At 43.4% G+C, this 19,194-nt stretch overlaps 1 protein-coding gene across 5 annotated transcripts in view; it reads right to left on the bottom strand.

Moving 5' to 3' along the window:
- SORBS3 (sorbin and SH3 domain containing 3) overlaps window positions 1-15,328 on the bottom strand; it is a 49,498-nt gene extending 34,170 nt beyond the window's left edge. For 3 of the 5 annotated variants that reach the window (XR_016282363.1, XM_089538828.1, XM_089538832.1), the window contains exons 1-2: window positions 15,158-15,328; window positions 5,299-5,360 (exon numbers count right to left, since the gene is read on the bottom strand). The gene's annotated coding sequence lies outside the window, so the exon portion shown is untranslated. Of the gene's footprint in view, window positions 1-2,915; window positions 3,012-5,298; window positions 5,361-9,300; window positions 9,421-15,157 lie in introns of those variants that run through there. The other 2 variants (XM_089538830.1, XM_089538831.1) reach the window with 2 other exon arrangements.
- Window positions 15,329-19,194: the final 3,866 nt, after the last annotated feature.

Raw genomic sequence — 19,194 nt, 5'->3', positions numbered from 1 at the left:
ACTCAAGGCTGAATGGATGAAAGAGTAGGGGAAAGTCAGTGGTTCCAGGACAGATTATGCTCTTGCCTTTCACCAGGGGATGATTCCTTTTTAAATAAGAGTTAAAGTACAGAACTTACATTGGCCATGGATAAGTCGATTCATGTGTTTGGGGCCAACTTTTTGACTAAAATGTCCAGATTTATACATGAGTATATACAGTAATATGTTTTCTCTAGGAATCTCTAGGTCCTCCTGTGTGACTGTCATGGACCTTGACCATAGAGTCACACCGGAGGACCTAGATGTTCCTAGAGAAAACACTTTTCTAGGCATTTGTAGGTTATCCAGCATGCGTCTATGGTCAACCTCTGGAATTGTACTTTAAACAACGGAGAAGCGTTAGCATTCCTGGAGACCCCCGGAGAGTGACTTTGCTCAATCATTGCCACAAGAGTCCTTGAGTAACACAACTTGGATCATTTGGGCAAATTTCACTATCGGTCAATTAGTAACAACGGCACCACAGTTATGGTGCACATTTGCATAAAGCTACCAGTACATGATGGAACTTTGCTCATTCTGGAGTAACGCACATAGTATTTTATTGTTTTATGGAGCAAAAGGCAGACAAAGAAGGGAATAAAGAAAGATTTTGAAATAAGACGCGCACATTGTATCATCTAGCACAATGGTATCCCCTCCCTTCCTCCAATGTGTTGAGCATGGTACACTTAGGACCTCCCTTGCCCCACTTTATTCCCGCCACAAGGATGCAAAGAGATCTTAATTTCTCTAAGGCCAGAGAGAAAGAGATTTATATCCGTGTAGGGATTCAAACCCAGGTCTCTCCTGCATGAGTCATGCAGGCCTGTGCTAGGCTGCATTATGTAAGCATCTGCATCTCATCATCGCTACATTTCCATGATGCAGCCCAGACTGCAACAAACAGATCTGTATAAAAAATAAACTGGGAATGTTTTAGCAAGAATTGGGAAGACTGGAATCGAGGGGAAAAAGAGAGATGGGTATGTCAGGTAGAGAGCACAAGGTAGAAGAGGAATAAGGGCCTAAGGGAGAGATAAACTGGGAGCCCTTCTCCAAGAACTCCTTTGTTTACAAACTAGAGCTTTATCTGTTAAAGAGTCAGATAGAGAAAAGATGGAATAAAGTTAGTGCAGTCAGAGAATGGGTGAAGATCTGAATAGAGTTTGGAGAGGTGTGACTGAAGAAAGCGTGTAATTCAATTTGTTATACACTTTGGGTTTCCATTTCCCAAAAGGCTTTAGGACCAGAAGTGTTTTGGATTTTGGATTTTTTCCCCATTTTTGGACTATTTGCAATGGTTCCCAAACTTTGGTCTTCCAGATGTTTTGGACTTCAGCTCTGAGGATTCTTGACTGTTGGCCAAGCTGACCAGGGAAATGAAGTCCAAAACACCTGGAGGACCAAAGTTTGGGAATCACTTAAAACAACCCTGGGGTCTACAAAGCTGTATTTTGCCTACCTTTGTTGCAGTTGGATTCCCTGCACTAAGTCACGGGTCAGATTCTGTGACCTCTCCGACTCCTTCCAAGCTCCTGCTGCCAACTTCTTCTTTTTGGTTAGTCTGAAAGGTGCTACAACATCTCTCTACATACTGGTTCTACAAACTAACATGGCTATATCTTTGAATCCTTCCAACTCTGTGATTCTAATGGGTATTCACAGAGCAATGCATGGACAAATTTGGTGGGGATGCCACCCTTGAAGGCTAAGATGCAGAAATACTGGATCCACAGCCCAATATTGTGACTGACAGAGGGTTTTCCCATTGAAGGCCATTTCCCACCATCTGGTATCTGAACCTTTTAGCTGGAAGCATATGGAATTGAACCTGGGACCTTCATGCAGAGCACAGACTCTACTGCGGAACAGAGGTCCGCGCTTTCTGTGCATTTCCCTGGAAACAAGAGATGGCCAGACACACTTCCAACTTGCAGCCACCCCTCTGCATTGCACATTGTTATCTAATCCTCCCTTGCAGAGGGTTGCTCCCAACGTCACATCGTTCCTTCTGTGGGAATCAGAGAAGGGAATGCCTCCTTTTGGCTCCCAGACAAGGGTCTGACTGGAAGTCCTAGGGGCTGCTGCCAGAAATGGATTACATCCCTGCTATTTGTTACAGGAGGCATCAGCGATGTATCCCCTGGGATCCTAAGTCCACAGCCCAGACCAATCTGTTCTGAAAGCTTTCCTGTTTTGTTTTTTTGAGCAATATGGGAGATAGGATAGTAAAAGATGTGCTGGAGATGAAAAATAGGCTGGAAATCTGCTGTGTAACCTTGAGTTAGGCAGTCGTGACTCTTTCATATTCACAATCCCTAGGTATTCCCTAGTTGAGAGAATACAGTTGGCTCTCCTTATCCACAGACTTTTCATCCACAGATTCAAGCATCCAGAGCTTCAAAATATTCCAAAAACATATTAGTTCCAAAGAGCAAACATTTTATGTAAGAGACACCATTTGACTATGCAATTACTTTTAATGGGATTCGAGCATCCATGGATTTTGGTATCCATGAGGTCCTGGAACCAAATCCCAATGGATACCTAGGGCACACTGTACATCGTTATGTGCCCACAAGTTGTTTCTAACTTATGGTGACCCTAAGGTTTTCTGAAGGCTGGGAGTGTGTAACTTGCCCAAGATCACCCAGTGGGTTTTCATGGCCAAGCGAGGATTTGAACCACTGGGTGACTTTTGGCAAGACACACTCTCTCAGCCTCAGAGAATGGCAATGACAAACCCTCTCCAAAGAAACCTGCCAAGAAAACCTTGTGAACCACCATAAGTCAGAAATTAGAGTCACCATAAGTTGGAAATGACTTGAAGGCATGCAACCTCCACACACCACAATACAAAACTAATCTCCCACCAGTAAAGTCCGACTTACGTTGGGGAAAGGAGAGATGTGGCAGAATGATGGGCTATTTCCATTCCAAAGCTTTGCCTCTCCGCAAAGGAAGGACAAGAGAGCTTCTCATTCCGAAAGCGATACCAGTGAGTTATTGGAGCAGGGCAGACTCATCTATTATCTACTCCTGACACTGTTCCCTGCTGGGCCCTAGAGAAACAAGCCTTCTTTCCACAGCTGGTGCAGTGCCCACAGCAAGGTCAGTGCCCGGCCCCATTTCTGTGCCAGCGCAGGGTGTGTGTATGCATGTCGTGTCTGGCATTTCGCTGTGGCTCTGACAATGCAAATCATTTCGCATTAATTATTCAGCCCCAAACAAGGCTGCACAGTGTGCTCAGTTGCACAGCTGCATTCTTGTCCAAGTGTATAAGAATGGATGGGGGTGAGAGAGGAAGCAAAGGCTTAAGCGTGGGCAAGAAATGCCAAAATATTGGAGATTAAGGTTTCAAGGCCTGGTCATAAATCTCTGGTTTTCATGGGCGACCCATGTGGCTTTCTCCACTCTTGCATTTTATCTTCCTATCTGTTTAGACCTAACGTATCCTATGCAATGATGGATTTGATGCTGACAAAAGAGCTGTGAAAATTGGAGGAAAGAACATCAACAATGTAAGATATCCATACTATGTGGTGTCGTTTGCCTTTTTCTAGTGAGTCTTGTCTTCTCATGATAGGTCCAAATGACAACAGTTTCATTATCCAGTTTCAGGCTTGATTTGCACTAGGACTCACTTCTTCATCTATTTAGCAGTCCATTTTATCTATAGATCTCTCCTGGCAAGGCTTAACTCTGCCTAACAGAAGTGTAGATACATGCACAATGATCCTCTGTCTGGATATTTCTGTTCAAACCAACATGGCATAATGGTCTAGATGCTGGACCAGGATCCAGTCTTATGAATGCAAAATATATTTGCCCTTCATATTCAGTTTGCAGCAACTAACATAAACTACGGAGAAAGAAGGAAAGTGGGAGGAGAACATAGAAACTGGGGCATTTTAAAATCAGCTGAAAAAGTGGGATGGTAGAGGATTAATCGGGATTGTCCCTGCCAAATAGGGACAGTTGGAAGACATGACAGTGGTGTATATATACATATTTCCAAAAAAATCTGTTCTGCAGTTCAGCTCTTCTAAACAGATTAGACGCTAGCTTGGTCATATGCAGTTTACAATTTATGAATAATTAGGTTAAATGATTTGCCAAAGGAACATTACCAGTTAGCATAAATAACATTTAAGCCAAATCATCTCATATAAGCTTTGAAACAGCCTGTTCACATGACCCAAAATAGAAGTGACTTTCACAATTAGAGGGAGTAGGCAGACACTCCGACTCTAGGATCTTTCTAGAAATCAGCCAAACAGCAGAACATCTTTGTCTGAAATGTTTATTGAGGGCCTCTGATTGTAAGAAAACCTATAATCCAGTCTCATCTTCAGATCTTTGCACACAATTCAGTTCTTGCAGAACACATGCTTATATGTATTGCATGCCTTCAAGTTGTTTCCAACTTATGGTGACCCCAAAGAGAACCTTGGAGGTCTTTAAGCAGAGGCTGGATGGTCATCTGTCGGGGATGCTTTGATTTGGATTTCCTGCATGGCAGAATGGGGTTGGACTGGATGGCCCTTGCGGTCTCTTCCAACTCTATGATTCTATGACTCTATGAACCTAGCATGGCGACCCTAAAGAGAACCTAGCATGGGATTTTCTTGGCAAGATTTGTTCAGAGGAGGTTTGCCATTGCCATCCTCTGAGGCTAAAAGAGTGTGACATGCCCAAGATCACCCAGTGGGTTTCAGGACTGAGCCAGGATTCAAACCTTGGTCTCCAGAGTTGTAGTCAACGCTCACACCACTATGCCAGGCTGGCTCTTGATACATTATCCTTATCTATTGGGGTTTGATCCAAGTGCCATCAGTACACATGGGATTTTACAAAGCAGAATCAGCAACATGATCTTATCACTGCAAGAATTTTACAATCTAAATTTATTCTGTTGGGGAAGAAAACAGGAGAAAGTGGAAGAGAGGAATACCAAGACTAACAAAGAATGGAATATGGACAGATATTGAGGCAAAACACAGGATGGCACCCTTCTCCTATTCCACATATAGAAAGTGTAGCAATGCAAGTTTATTTTGGTGCTAATGATGGAACGGTGCCCATGACTACTGTATAGCTATAAAACTATAACTATAACTGAGATGGTTCATTCGGATAGGAGATGGCATGCCCCTGCCTCCAGTCTCTGCCACATGAAGCAATTGCTTCACTTGGCTTGAAGGTAGAGCTGGCCCTGGGGAGAAAAGTGTTAAGACCCTTTTAAAGAAGGTAAAGAAAGTAAAATCTACTCACTTTTGGAGGCGAATCACTAGCTGTTTGCCGGAGGAGAACAAGAAAACAGAACTGAACAGCCTCTGAAAGCAAAGCAAAAGAACAGTCTGAGGGTGGAGTCTTTATTTTAGCGTCAACATTTCATAGTAAATGCTTTTTTTAACCCTATTGTTTCCTATTAATACAGAACGATGGAGATCAAATTGCATACCCTCCAAACGTTTCACAGGTGAAAACTGGCATAAGAGGGTAGTCGATACGGTGCGGCCAGGCAACAAGAAGGCAAAAGTTACTAATTCCTTCTTTCTAGCTGCTTCTTTGACTTCAGTTAATGTTTTGTATGCCTGGCCAAACCTTATTTATTCCAATAACTTCTGACTGGATACCAGTCTTGAAACCGGTCAATTTTAAAAGCAGCTGGGAAAGTTGGACGGCAGAGAAATAACCAGAACTGACCGTGCCAAAATGGGATTGTTGGAGGGTATGAAAACATTGCAAGAATCGCTGCCCTTCCGAGTATATTAACTACCCACCTCTGTGTTCTTGTCTCAAGTTAAATATTAATTGTTCTGTTTAATAAATCAAGAATTTGGGGCTGAAAGGGCATTAAAACATCTTTCCCCAAGACGATCGCATGCTCCGTTCCACTAGACACCACCGCCTGATGATTCCAAATTGCTGATATATTACTGATAGTGGAATATCCCTTAGTGTCATTTTCTACAAACAATGTTATACGAGAGAATATTACAGAAAGGCTAAAGCAGCATTCCAATATTTCGCAGGAGAAAACCAGGACACATGTGGCAGAGCAATATCAGAGTTTGAAGAGCACACAAGTGAGGAGAGCTTGCAGCGGATTGCTTTTGCCTGAGCCTATGGGGAACACAAAGGGTTGAGTGCAAACTACCTTTTGCACATTGAAGTCAGTTTGCAGCTACTGAAGCAAAATGAGGACAAAAGGGGGAAAGTGGGAGGAAGAGAGAAACAGGGACATTTAAAAAGCATTGAAAAAGTGAAATAGCAGAGGATTAATAGGGACTGTCCCTGCCAAATTGGGACAGCTGGAGGAGATGGCTGTGCCCTCCATTTTGCCCACTTGGTGTTGTTGTGTGCCTTCAAGTCATGGTGACTCTAAGGCAAACCTATCAAGGAGTTTTCTTGGCAAGATTTGGTCAGAGGAGATTTGCCATTGACATCCTCTGAGGCTGAGAGAGTGCGACTTGCCCAAGGTTAGCCAGTGGGTTTTGTGGCCAAGCCAGGATTCAAACCCTGGTCTCCAGAGACCTAAATTCCAATACTCAAACTACTATGTCATGTTGCCCACCCATACTGTCAAGAAAAGTCTTCCTTGGGCTTTATTTAACTGCACTTTAAGAGAAGAGAGAAAAATGAAAACTGCTTTTGCCAAGTTGATAGGGAGGCAGGGTGCGCTATGTTTTGCCATCCAAATTGGCACCAGTTCCCACCCAGTTCTTTCCTCCCTCCGGCTTTTAAACAGCAACGGAGAAGCAGAGAGGAAATGATTTAGCATCTCAGCTCTGACAATTTTTGAAGAACTTCTGAAGTCTCACAGGCGCAGCTTTAAACAGAGCAGAGAACGGGGCGTTGTGGGTCATGTGCTTTGGCATGAGGATCAAGACTGTTGTTGTTAGCTGCTGTCAAGTCAACCGACTTCTGGTGACGCTATGAATGAGAGACCTTCAAGCCACTATATCATCAAAAGCCCTGCTCAGGTCTTACAAACTCAGGGCTGTGGCTTTTTTGACTGAGTCTATCCATGTGCAATGCATATATCTGCAATCCTCCTCTTTTCCTCTTGCCTTCTACCTTGCCAGGCATTTTTCTCTTTGCTAGTGAGTCATGTCTTCTCATGCTATCTCCAAAGTACAAACAGTCTCAGTTTACTTATCTCGGCTTCCAGGGAAAGCTCCGGCCTGATTTGCACTAGGATCTGTTTATTTCTAACTTTAGCACTCCAGTATAGAAATTACTAAACCAGCATGTCATAATGATTTGAGTGTTGGACTATTTGGGCAAGAAGTCACACTCTCTCAGCCTCAAGGGAAGGCAATGGCAAACCTCCTCTGAACAAATCTTGCCAAGAAAACCCCAGGATAGGTTCGCCTTAGAGTCGCCATAAGTCAGAAGCAACTTGAAAGCTCACAACAACAATAACAACAACAGACATTACAACTGTACAATTTCAAACATAGTTCTAAAACATTATGGGCAAAGAAAATTAAGAACAGCCGATAACCATCTTTTACATCAAAGAGAGGAGTTAATTGCATATAGAACTGTTTTAATGTTATAGAAAATGCTAAATGGCTTCACCTAACAGGAAAGAAAGAAGAAACTAGTCTAACCTCCCTGGGAGTTGTTCAACGGTTGTGGTGCTACAACAGAAGAGGCCCTGTACTGAAAACTGTGCCAAGAAACAAACTGGAAACAAGTGTCATAACGCTGATAAAACACATGCCACAAAGCAATCTAGTTGTCGAAGGCTTTGCGCTAGCTAAAGTTTCAGTTTTTCCAGAGCAACTCCGTAAGTGTGAACAATGCATTTCTGTTATCATCTATTTCAGTTATCATTTGCGAAATGTTGGCAGGCATAAAGACATCTCCCTGAAACGTCTGGAAGTAATTCATGCACGCAGAGGTGTCGCTTGATAGCATCACGTTAATGATGACTTGTCTGTGTTTACAAGTCGTAGCTGATAAAACACCCGAGAAAGAACTTGTATTGTTATCTTTGACTCAGAGACAGCATCCCTTTGTACATTTGGCCTTGCTCTAGGGTTCCTTTCTTGCCTCTTTGGCTTCCTAAGTAAGAAATAATTAGAATGACATGGGGAGTGTTCAATGACCAAAGTGGATGCAGGAGGCGTGGAGTTCTAGGCTAAGATCAACAATATACACAAAAGGAGTTCTGTATTTGCACCTCCACCTTGGCTGAGAGCTAGACTTTGCATAGAGCTAGGGTTGCCAGCTCAGGACTATCTCCAGCCCTAAGATTTCAGGACCGAAACCTGAGACTTGGAAATGACCCTATCTCCTAGAAATGTCACAAGAGGCAGCTCTTGGCAATGGCATCAAGCATGGTACATTGTCCATTAAACATAGCTGCAAATAATATGTTGCTGTTATGTGCCTTCAAGTTGTTTCTGACTTATGGTGATCCTAAGATGAACCGATCATGGAGTTTTCTTGCCAAGATTTGTTGAGAGGGGTGTTGCCTTTGCCTTCCTCTGAGGCTGAGCAAGTGTGGCTTGTTTAAGGTAACCAAGTGGGCTTCCATGGCTGAGCTGGGATTTGAACCCTGGTCTCTAGCGTGGCATAGTTGTTTGACTATGACTCCAGGGACCAGGGTCTGAATCCCCACAGCCATGAAAACCCATGAAAACGTGGGCAAGTCACACACTCTCAGCCCTCAGAAAATCCTGTGATAGTTTTGCCTTAGGGATGCCGTAAGTTGGAAATGATTTCAAAAGCACACCGCAACAACATTCTCTCTGCAACGACAACTCTGGAATCATAGTCCAATGCTCAAACCATTACACCACGCTGCCTCTCATTCTGCACAGAGTACATTGGGCCCTTGGTATCCGCTGGGATTTGGTTCCAGGACCCCCTGCAGATACCAAAATCTATGGATGCTCAAGTCCCACTAAATACAATTGGAAAAATGGTGTCTCTTAGATAAAATGGCAAAAACAAGGTTTGCTTTTTATTGTTATGTTATATTTGCAAGCTGGGAATGCTAGAATTCATGGATAAAGAATCCGTGGATATGGAGGGCCAGCTGTATGCCAATAATAATAATAATAATAATAATAATAATAATAATAATAAATTTTATTTATATCCCGCCTCTTTGGTTGGATCAAGGCGGCTTCCAAAAGAATAAAATACAATACAGAGTCCAATAAAATACCGAATAAAACCCAAATAAAAAACAGCTCTAACTAATGAGGAATATACAGACACAAACAAATGTACATGTAAAGACCATACTCTTACCCTGAGATTCCTCCCATATGGGACCAGATCCTGAGACTTTAGAGCAGGATCCTGAGATCCGGGAATCCTTTACAGAACTGAGCTGTGTTCTACAGTGATCATGGCCAACCTTTCATTTGTTTCTCAGAGCCAGGAGTAGCTGTGTCTCAAGGCTAAAAAGCAGTTATGTAACTCTGCATGTACACCTATTATATTCTATCATGGTGTGAGGCAGGAAATTATAATCCACAAAAGCCCATGATAAAATAAACCCATCAGCTTTAAAAATGCCACGAGGATCTTCTTTTCTATCTCTGTTTCTTTTCGTAGCAAAGTTAAAAGCATGAGTGAAGGTGTGCTCTCCACTTCCAACCTTGCCACGCTTGTGTGGAGCCCAACCTATGCTCCTGGGTTGTGTTTCAGGTAAAGTATCCAAGGATCCAAAGTGCCGCACGTGCCAACATGCAAACACTTCCGCATCCTGAAGGGGAGACGCTTAAGAGGAAGGCAGGTCAGGAGAGGAAGGCACCAGGGCTGCATGCTGGAGCAGAGGAAGGAAGGAAGGAAGGAAGGGGAAACAGAAAACCGCCAACCTGGAATCTGATCCAGTGATCTCCCATTAATATTGTTGTACCAGGCAGTGGATGTGTGACCATTTTCATGGTGGACAGCCATGTCCAAATGTCCAGCCATTACATATTACATACCCTCCAACTGTCCTGATTTGGCAATTAATCCCTTGCTGTCCCAGCTGCTTTTAAAATGTCCCAGTTTCTCTCTCCTCTTCCCACCTCCCTCCTTAGTCCTCAGCTTACTTCAATTGCTGCAAACTGAGTTCAAAGTACAAAATACTTTCCATTCACTTAACTCAGCACAGAGAAAAGGAAGGAGAAGAATCTTGCTCTTCCCAGTAGGCTCAGGCAAAAGCAACTGCTGCTGCCTGTCCTATATCACCTCAAAAAGTTTTGGTTAGCAGACATGGTAATCATGCTACTTACCCCCCAAAAATGCTCATCCACATCAGTTTTACAGGCAAATATTAATCTGTTTCTGCACACTACTCTCCTTTGTGAGATTTGGTTCATACAATGAAGTAATGGTGGTGGTGTGTGCCTTCAAGTTGTTTCCAACTTATAGCAACCTGAAAGTATGGTGGATTGGTTTGAGTGTTGGAATACAACTCTGGAGACCAGGGTTCGATTCTCATCTTGGTCATGAAACCCACTTAGTGACCTTGTTCAAGTCACTAGCTTTGTCAGGGGAAGACAATGGAAAAACCCCTCTGAACAAATCTGGCCAAGAAAACCCCATGATATTGCCGCCTTGAGTCAGAAACGACTTGAAGGCACACAGCAACAATCATATAAATATAAATATATTAAGAGGAAATAGAAGAATTTGATCACTACAACAGCCATCTAGTATGTTGAAACTCATATGTCTCCCATTTGCTTTGGTTATATTGGTATTTCCTCTAGTGTCTTAGTTTGTGTGGTCAGTTGTGTAGATGCATTTTCCCATCTATGTTGTTTCATATTGTTGAAATCTCTCTCTCTCTCTCTCTCTCTCTATATATATATATATATATATATATATATATATTACAAAAATGCAACAGCGTGGCTGTGCTTTTGGTTTCCAGTCGTACAGAGCATTTTGCAATGTGGCTCTCATAAGAGCACCGGCCAACGCTGTGCTGTTTTACTAGGTGCCAAATCCTTTCCTGCCCAAATTCCCTGCAACAATGCCACGTCCCCCTCTGAAATCCTTTCCAAAATCAAGTCCCATTCCTTCTCTCAAAACTTCGCTATGGTTTAGGGATGGAGGGAGGGAGAGACATCTACCCAACACCAGCTATCAGGAACTATTTCTCTGTGCCCACAGCTTTACTCGCCCCAAATCTGCTTATCTTTGGGGTGCTTCAAACCAAATCTGTGACCAACTCTAGAGGGGAACTGGCAAAGTACTTGGCGTGGGGTGGGGAAATCTGGACTTCATTACTGTTACAGTCAATGCGTTGTTATTCCCAATCCTTTCAGCCTTCCATGTAAACATTTCCATTCCCCACCCAAATGCTCTCCTCCCTGCCCCCAGATTGCGTTGCTAGTGTTTATCCTTGGGCCATGGTAGTGAACTGCCCACTTTGGCTTCAGCCGGGATTTTCCAACTCAAATCTCTCTCAGCTGCGGACAGTGGTATATATCTGGGCAGGGGACCGAGAAGCCAAAGCAAGGATTAAGAACATCCGTTGCGTCTCATCTTGAGAAGGGCCTAAAGCCATACATCTCCAACAAGTGGAGGAAAGTTTCTGGGATGCTGGTGCAGCAACTTAGCCAACTTTCACAAAAGAGTGATGCCTTTCTTGGCTAACCAAGAGGCAGAAAATGCACCACGCAAGCTTTCCAAGCTTCACTGGCTTCTTCATTGGGCAAAGATGCTGAAAATCATGCAGGAGAAGAAATGTGGTTGGAACCACAGAGCTACATTTTGTCTCAGAGATTAGAGTAGCCCCTTAGTATCTGCTGGGGTTTTGTTCCAGGACCCACCCACCCCTTGGGCATTCAAATCCAAATACAATGGTGTAGTAAAGTGGCGGCCCTTATATAAAATGGCAAAATCAAGCTGTGGACGGTTGAATCCGTGGATACGGAGATGATGTAGAGGGACATAAATGCAGACCTTGGGCAAGTCACTCTCTCTCAGCCTCAGGGGAAGGCAATGGTAAACCTCCTTTGAATATATAGTGGATATGGAGGGCTGAGTCATCAAAATAGGAAATAGATATCAAAATAGCAACACTAAGACTGCATCCACACTGCAGAAATAATCTAGTTTGACGCCACTCTAACTGCCATGACTCAATGCTATGGAATTCAAAGCATTGTAACTTTGGGAGACATTTAGTCTTCTTTGTCAGAGAGCTCTGGTGCGACAACAAACTACTGAAAGGAGACAACAGACAAGTCAGTAAGGGAATGTGGAACAAAATCTAGGAATCTCAACACAAAACCAAAAGCAAATTTGAATGCTGGAGGAACCATGGAAGTTGTTCCCATTTCGGAAGATCCCATGACCCTCTTAGCAAACAAAAGACATCTCTTTGCCAAGGGATGAACTTGAGAGGATTCTCAAGAGGGAAGATAAGTTAGCAACGGCAGAAGGCAAACCACAGAAAGGAAAGCTTGGAAAAAGCGTTCATCAACCGTCCCAAGAGAAGGGGAAACCCCAAAAGGGAACATGCTGACAAATTTCAAATATTTGATGGATGTCAGCAAGAAGAATTATTAGTCATCATGAGCATGCTGCGGAGACAAAAACAAGCCATTTTAATAACAGGAAAGAGAGAAGTTTCAGATATTTTTGAATTAAAAAAATAGGACTTTAGGGGAATATGTGGCTAAGGAGTACAAACAATTGCATTCCAGGGAGATTTTCAAGTGGAGGCTGAATGGCACCCAGTAAGCACACTCAGAGATTATATTGGCTTCCATTCTTCAGTGGGTGTCTAAGGAAACTTCTTGAACACGTAAAATACAGTTAGCCTGCTATGCCTTGCTTCTAGTCCTCCTCCAAAACAGCGGTCTGTCTATACTACTCCATGACCTCTTGCTCTCCCAGTTTGACAGAGTAATCCCTCTGTTGTCCCACTTTTTCAGATGCTTTTAAAATGTCCCAGTTTCTCTGTCCTCCTTCCACTTTCCCCCTTTGTCCTCAGCTGTCTTCAGTTGCTGCAGGCTGAGTTCAAAATCCAAAAGTATTTTGATCCCATCTTCCTGGGATCCCTGAAGCCTATCCTAATCCATTACACGCAGAAGTGGAGAATGTGGGCATGGCTGTCTCTGTGCATCAGTCTTCTTCTTTAGCCCTGTTTAGACTACTTGACCTGAATTGTATCGAGAGTCTTGACAGATAGAAGAGTCTCTTCTCTCCACAACATTTTTAGCATATTACACTTCCTCTCGTGTTATTCCGTCCTGACCCATAATGTCTGAATAGGGCTAGTGCCTCCATGCACTCAGAGGGATATGTAAGGTGGAGGAGGTACTTGGTTATTTAAAGCTACGTGTTTAAAGAGTGGTTCCCAAACTTTGGTCTTCCAGGGGTTTGGGACTTCAACCCCCCAGAAGCCCTAGCCAGCTTGGCCAATGGTCAGGTCCAAAACATCTGGAGGACCAAAGTTTGGAAGCCACCAGTTTAGCGATTCTGCACAGTCTGCTTGTATTGAAGAGTCATTTGTTGTTGTGAGTTGCTGAAAGCGTTAAAGTCTTATCTGTTGTTATAAATGAACTCCATAAAGAGCTGGAGTAAGGCAAGGAAGCAAGCCCTAGAAGATTAGAGACTCCAGGAAGAGAATAAGGAAAGAAAGAAAAGAAGCTCAGAGAAGTGTAGGGTCGGGCAAGTAAAAATGAGGCCTAAAACAGCAATGCGGATGGAGAAAAGTGGACGTCAGGGTTTGGAAAAAGTCAAAGATGGCTGAACAAGATGGCCAAGAGGGCCACCCCCATAATAAACACTCATATCTAGTTCTCCAGCATTAGAAATCCTTGCACTCTCAGCCAGCAAAGTTCTGTCTGGTTCTGATCTGCTTAGTCCTATGGCCAAATTCTATCTACACATGCATACCAATATATGGGGAAAATACCTCTAGAAATACTGAAACTATGAAGTGGCACCTCCTTCAGAGACTACAACCCCGACTTCAAGTCTTATTTGCCTGCTGCAGTTGTCAAGGTCCCTGTAGGAAAGATAGATGCCACGTCTTTCAACCCTCTGCTCCTTGACCTTTCCTAGATCACATTTCCACAGCAAAGGCTGCTGTCATTGCCATGGGGCAAGAGGAAGGAATGCACCTTGACTATTTGCAGAAGGTAATGCTTTTAAACACTTGCAAATAAGAAAAATTGACAGTCAACTCAGGAATGACAAGCAGGGGGAGAGAGAAGAAAGGTGCATACCTTTGTCGCAAATGAAAGCACGCACAAAATTTCGGTGACCGTGACTTACACAGGGTGCGTTATGACTTACACATAGTATGATTTACACTGCAGAAATAATACAGCTTGACACTATTTTAAGTCCTGGGTCAAAGTGCATTATTTCTACAGTGTAGATGCCACCCACAGAGTGCCGGTGTAGTGGTTTGAGCAGTGAACTATGACTATAGATGCCAGCCATGAAAGCCTTCAACTTCGCACCCATCCCCACCGACAACTTACATATCACTCATGTTCCTTTGGGAAACTTAACTCAAAGCTTGCTATATGACTTGCATCCTCTTTACTCTAACCTATGGGACCCCAGTGTCTCTCCAGAACTCATCTCCCCAGCCCTCAGTTCTTCATGGTTGCTCAGAGAGAGACTTGGAGGTAGCTGCAGAGATCCAGGTGGCTCTTGTTCTTGCCATCTTCCCCTGCTATGGATAGAGGAAGAACCATTTCCTTGACAGCATATGGTTCCATAGAAAAGCCTCATCTCCTTCCCACACTTCACAGTCTCTTCTGGAAACCTTAGAAGGTTTCTAAGTTGTCCTGCAGCAACTAATTTCTCCCTACCTTCCAGAGAGAAGCATAGAGGAATATGAGCAATAACTGTCCAGCTGCTCTCCATCCTTCCATGATGCACACACCTCCAAATGAAACCATAAGTTTGTCCTCTCCCAGGTCTACAGATTTTTCTTCTTTCTTCCATCTCCAGTGCACAGAAGGGACTTTGGGCTGTTTTTGGACATTGCTGGTTGAGATCAGGAGGTGGCCAGTCTGGCTATTTGTATTACCCACAAGTCTCATTTCTCTACTTCTCCTTCTTCTCCCTCAGCCCAGAACCTACACCTCATTCACACAAGTCCTCCCTGCCAAGATTTAAGAGAGCCAATTCTTACCTTGCAAGGAGAGCACAGGAAAAGTTAGAGAGTGCAACCACAGTCCTGTTGCAACTCGCTGGCACCGTGAGTTATTATCCTGCAGGACTTAATGCCAACGCTGGGCACCTCCTGACCCCTGGCACAGCTGGCAAAAGCAACCTGGAGCTTTCAGGTCTGTAGGAGGCAGGCAGAGGCACAGACTAAAGGAGAAGGCGCTGCTTTTTCCTGAAAGAGTGCGCCTGCTGTGTGCGCCTGTGGCTTTAATATGCATGCTGAGAGCTGCAGGGGGAGCAAATCAGATCCACACACAGCAGAACAACAAGCTAGAGAGATGAGAGAAGGGAACACAATGCAAAAGCATGGGAGTGAACCTTGCTCCATTCCAGGGAGTTAAGGCTAGAGCATTCTTCCTCACCTCTCCCAGTGCTAGGCTAGCCCTAGATAAAGAAAGCCCTTTTTTACACCAAAATAAACTCTAGTCTGACTCACCTGTCCCTTTGAAGTGCCAGGGGATTCCCACCGCCTCTTCTGCAAAACACGGCAAGGGAGGTCAGAAAAACGGCTCAGAGTAAAAGCATTCAGTGGCTTGGCTGGAAGGTGAATGTGAGGTCAATGCTGGTGATTTTAGTCCGCCTTTCTCTGCAGGAATCAAGGCAGCATACAAAAGTTCGACAGCAATGACAAGAAAGACAGGCTCGCGACAAAAATCCTGTTCGATTTTTAACACCTTTAATGCCCGATGAGGAAACCAATGGAGCTATGAAAGCTTGCATTGTGTACTGAGTGCATTTCGGTTAGCCAATAAAGGTAGCACCATTTTGTAGATTTTGGATGTTATTGTACTTCTGTGTATGGCTAACCCCCTGGATATGTTTTCAGGCTTACAACGGTTAAACGTAGTTAAGACTTGCAGCATACAACAATTCGAAAGTAAATAAATTATTTTAAAAATTAAAATGATAATCAGCCAAAAATGACCGAGAAGGTCCATTTCTTCTTTAAAAATAAATAAATCCAAGGCCTTCCAAAACAAAATGATTTTAATTTGGGTGTGGAAAGATTGTAAGGAGGGTGCAACTCTAACCTCTTTTGGAAAAGGTGTTCCAGAGCCTGGGATATCCATTGAGAAGGATCTCTTCCATGTTCCCACCAGATATACCTATAATGGTGATGGGAAAGGGAGACAGGTTTCCCCAGATGATCCCAAAACTGAGTCAGGTTTGTATGGGACAATATGGTCTTTCTTATAACCTAGACCTGAGGTTTGGGGATGGTCATACTTTGACCATGTAATGAGAAGAAAGGACTCACTAGAAAAGATGATAATGCTTGGTAAAATGGGGGGCAATTGGAAAAGAGAAAAATCATATAGCAGATGGATAGATTCAGTCAGAGAAGCCATGGCCATAAATCTGCAAGCCTCAGCAGAATGGTTGTTGATGGAGTAACTTGGAGGCCTCCCATTCATAGAGTCACCATAGTTTGAAGTCAACCTGAAGGATGTTGACTACAAGATATTAATCCACCTTAAATAATAGTTGCAAAGCATTGCTAGGATAATGGGTGCAAAAGTCTCTTTACATTGCCAAAAACCTAGATAAATGCTTTAGAAATAATTCTCTGAAGATGCCAGCCACAGATGCAGGCGAAACATCGGGAATAAATTCTTCCAGAACACAGCCACATAGCCTGAAAGACCCACAAAAATCTTTATAAATGTATTAGATCCCTGTAGACAGTTTGTTTTGTGCTTGGATGCTGTCATGTACCTATCTAGGAAGCTGTCAACAATCTTCCCCTAAAAATCTTTCACTTAGATACTCAAGGTTCACACTTAAATCAAGACTATATGCTCCAGAACTCCACCATTCAAGCTAAAACCAAGTCTGGGAAGCATCTTTTGGCGTTTCCAGGGACATGGTCAGAGGGTAGGAGTGGGATTTTGCTCTGAAAAGCTAAAGCACTGAGCCAGAGCATTAACTGAACCAGAGCATTAATCTTTAACTGGTGGTCCATGCGCATGCAAACACATAGAGCTTGGCTCATTCTCTCTGGTTCTTAAATGCTGAACCGTGCACTGATGCACATGTACTTAGAACAGCTGGCTGAACATGTACTGAGCAAAAAACAACCAGAGGTAAGCAGGCAACTTTGTACCTAAAATCTGTGTACACAGAGTAACCGGTACACAAGAACACAAAATGATTTAGAAAGATCTTAGTAAAGATTCTTGTTGTCGCCTTCAAGTTGACTCCGACTTGCCATTGCCTTCCTCTGAGGCTGAGAGTGTGTGACTTGCCTAAGGTCTCCCATTGGTTTTCATGGCGGAGTAGGGAAGTGAATCCAGGTTTCTAGAGTCGTAGTCTAATATTCAAGCCACTTTGCCACGCTTTCTTACACAAAGGATTGCTTTGTGCCCGGCCATGTAAAGAGTGCCTTCACCTTCCCACTAGCAATGCCAGTCTCAGAATCAATATTTAGGATTGGGATCAATGCTTGCAGACCTGCTGGAGCCAAAGGGAAGAAGCCAAATCCTTCAAGTGGCAGATTTCAAGTGGATAATGGAGGATCTGTCCCCAGTTCACAAAATACCACCCTTCCCTCCTTCTCGGTTTTTGCTGATCCTGTAGTTTGGTTATCCCAGCTGAGAGATCCCACAAACTGTGTCCAAACTGTCAACAGACAAAGCGACAGAATAGGAATGACCCAGAATGACCAGCCAGGCTCTTAACCATACTAATCTATTGCTCTCTTCTCTTTTCTTTCTGTTCTCATTCCGACTGTCTTTAAATGCAAAGCTTGGAAGGGGAATCAACTTTTTTGCGTTACAGTTCCTAGAATCCCCTTTCCAAGATGTTATACGACAGAGGACTGGAAAAAGGAATTAACTGCAACTAGCTACTTATTTCTAGTTAGTTATTTGCAAAGTTGGCCCAGAATCTACTTCTGGCTGATTAAAAAAAGGAGTCATGCCGCAATATTTATTCAGTCTTAGCCTTCCCTTACAAGGTTCTGGAAGATGTGGCCATTCCTCTACTCCTCCATGTTCCTCGAATAAAAAAGCCCCACACAACCAGCTCTTGCACACTGGGACAAAGCCTTGTGTGGCCTTGACAGTTGTAGATTTGGACACCGAAGGCAAGATTGTTTTCTTTCGTAACAACAAAACGCATTTGGAAAGCAGCACACTGGCACTAATGTAACATCTCAGACGAAGGTCTGATGGAGCGGCAAGAGATGAATGGCACCATTCATGAAGTCAACACTTTTCTTCATGCAGAAGCAACAGTTTGCTAGAGCTAGAGAATGAGAGAAGAAAACTGAATCAAGACATCAAGGAGTCAAATGCAAAGAGGAATTGAGTGGCTCAAACCACATGGCAGGGAAACTGGATGTTTATCATCCAGTGTGTGTTAACAACCATGGTGTTTGTAGTAATCGTGAAAGGGACAATTGTTGGATTGCATGTCGATTCCCCAAAGCCCTCTGTCACAAGATAGGCTTGAGCCATGACTTCAAGAAAATGTTGGAGCAGGCTGGTAGCCTATCTAGACCATCCTCTGTTTCTATAAGTGTACTTGCCCACCAGATGCCCATGGAAAACCCACAAACAGAGCATTATAGTATACTTCCTGTTGCATTCTCCAGCAATTGCTGTGTGCTTTCAAGTCATTTCTGACTTATGGAAACCCTAAGGTGAACCTATCATGGGGCTTTTTTGCCAAGATTTTATATATTTCTTGAACATTTTCAAACCATGGATCACTGAATGCATGGATAAAAAAATCCATGGGTATGGAAGGCTGAGTGTATCTTCTGACCATCATCATCATCATCAAGCTTTATTTATATTGTGCTGTAAATTTATCTCCATTAAAGGAATGCCAGCCTATTTTATGGGCAACAAGCACTCATTGTGGTCAGGTTATGGCCTTTAATGCCATCCACAAACCCATCTCTCCCAGTTTGATCCAAATTACATTCCTCCGAGGAACATTCCTAAAATAGGAGCAGAGAGGCAGAGCTTAAGGATGTTACTTCTTTGGAACTACAAT

Source organism: Sceloporus occidentalis, unplaced genomic scaffold (genome assembly GCF_023333645.1).
Source record: "Sceloporus occidentalis isolate IW3139 unplaced genomic scaffold, rSceOcc1.0.p SCAF_9, whole genome shotgun sequence".
Classification (NCBI taxonomy): Eukaryota; Metazoa; Chordata; class Lepidosauria; order Squamata; family Phrynosomatidae; genus Sceloporus; species Sceloporus occidentalis.
This window is presented reverse-complemented; position numbering and strand designations above follow the sequence as displayed.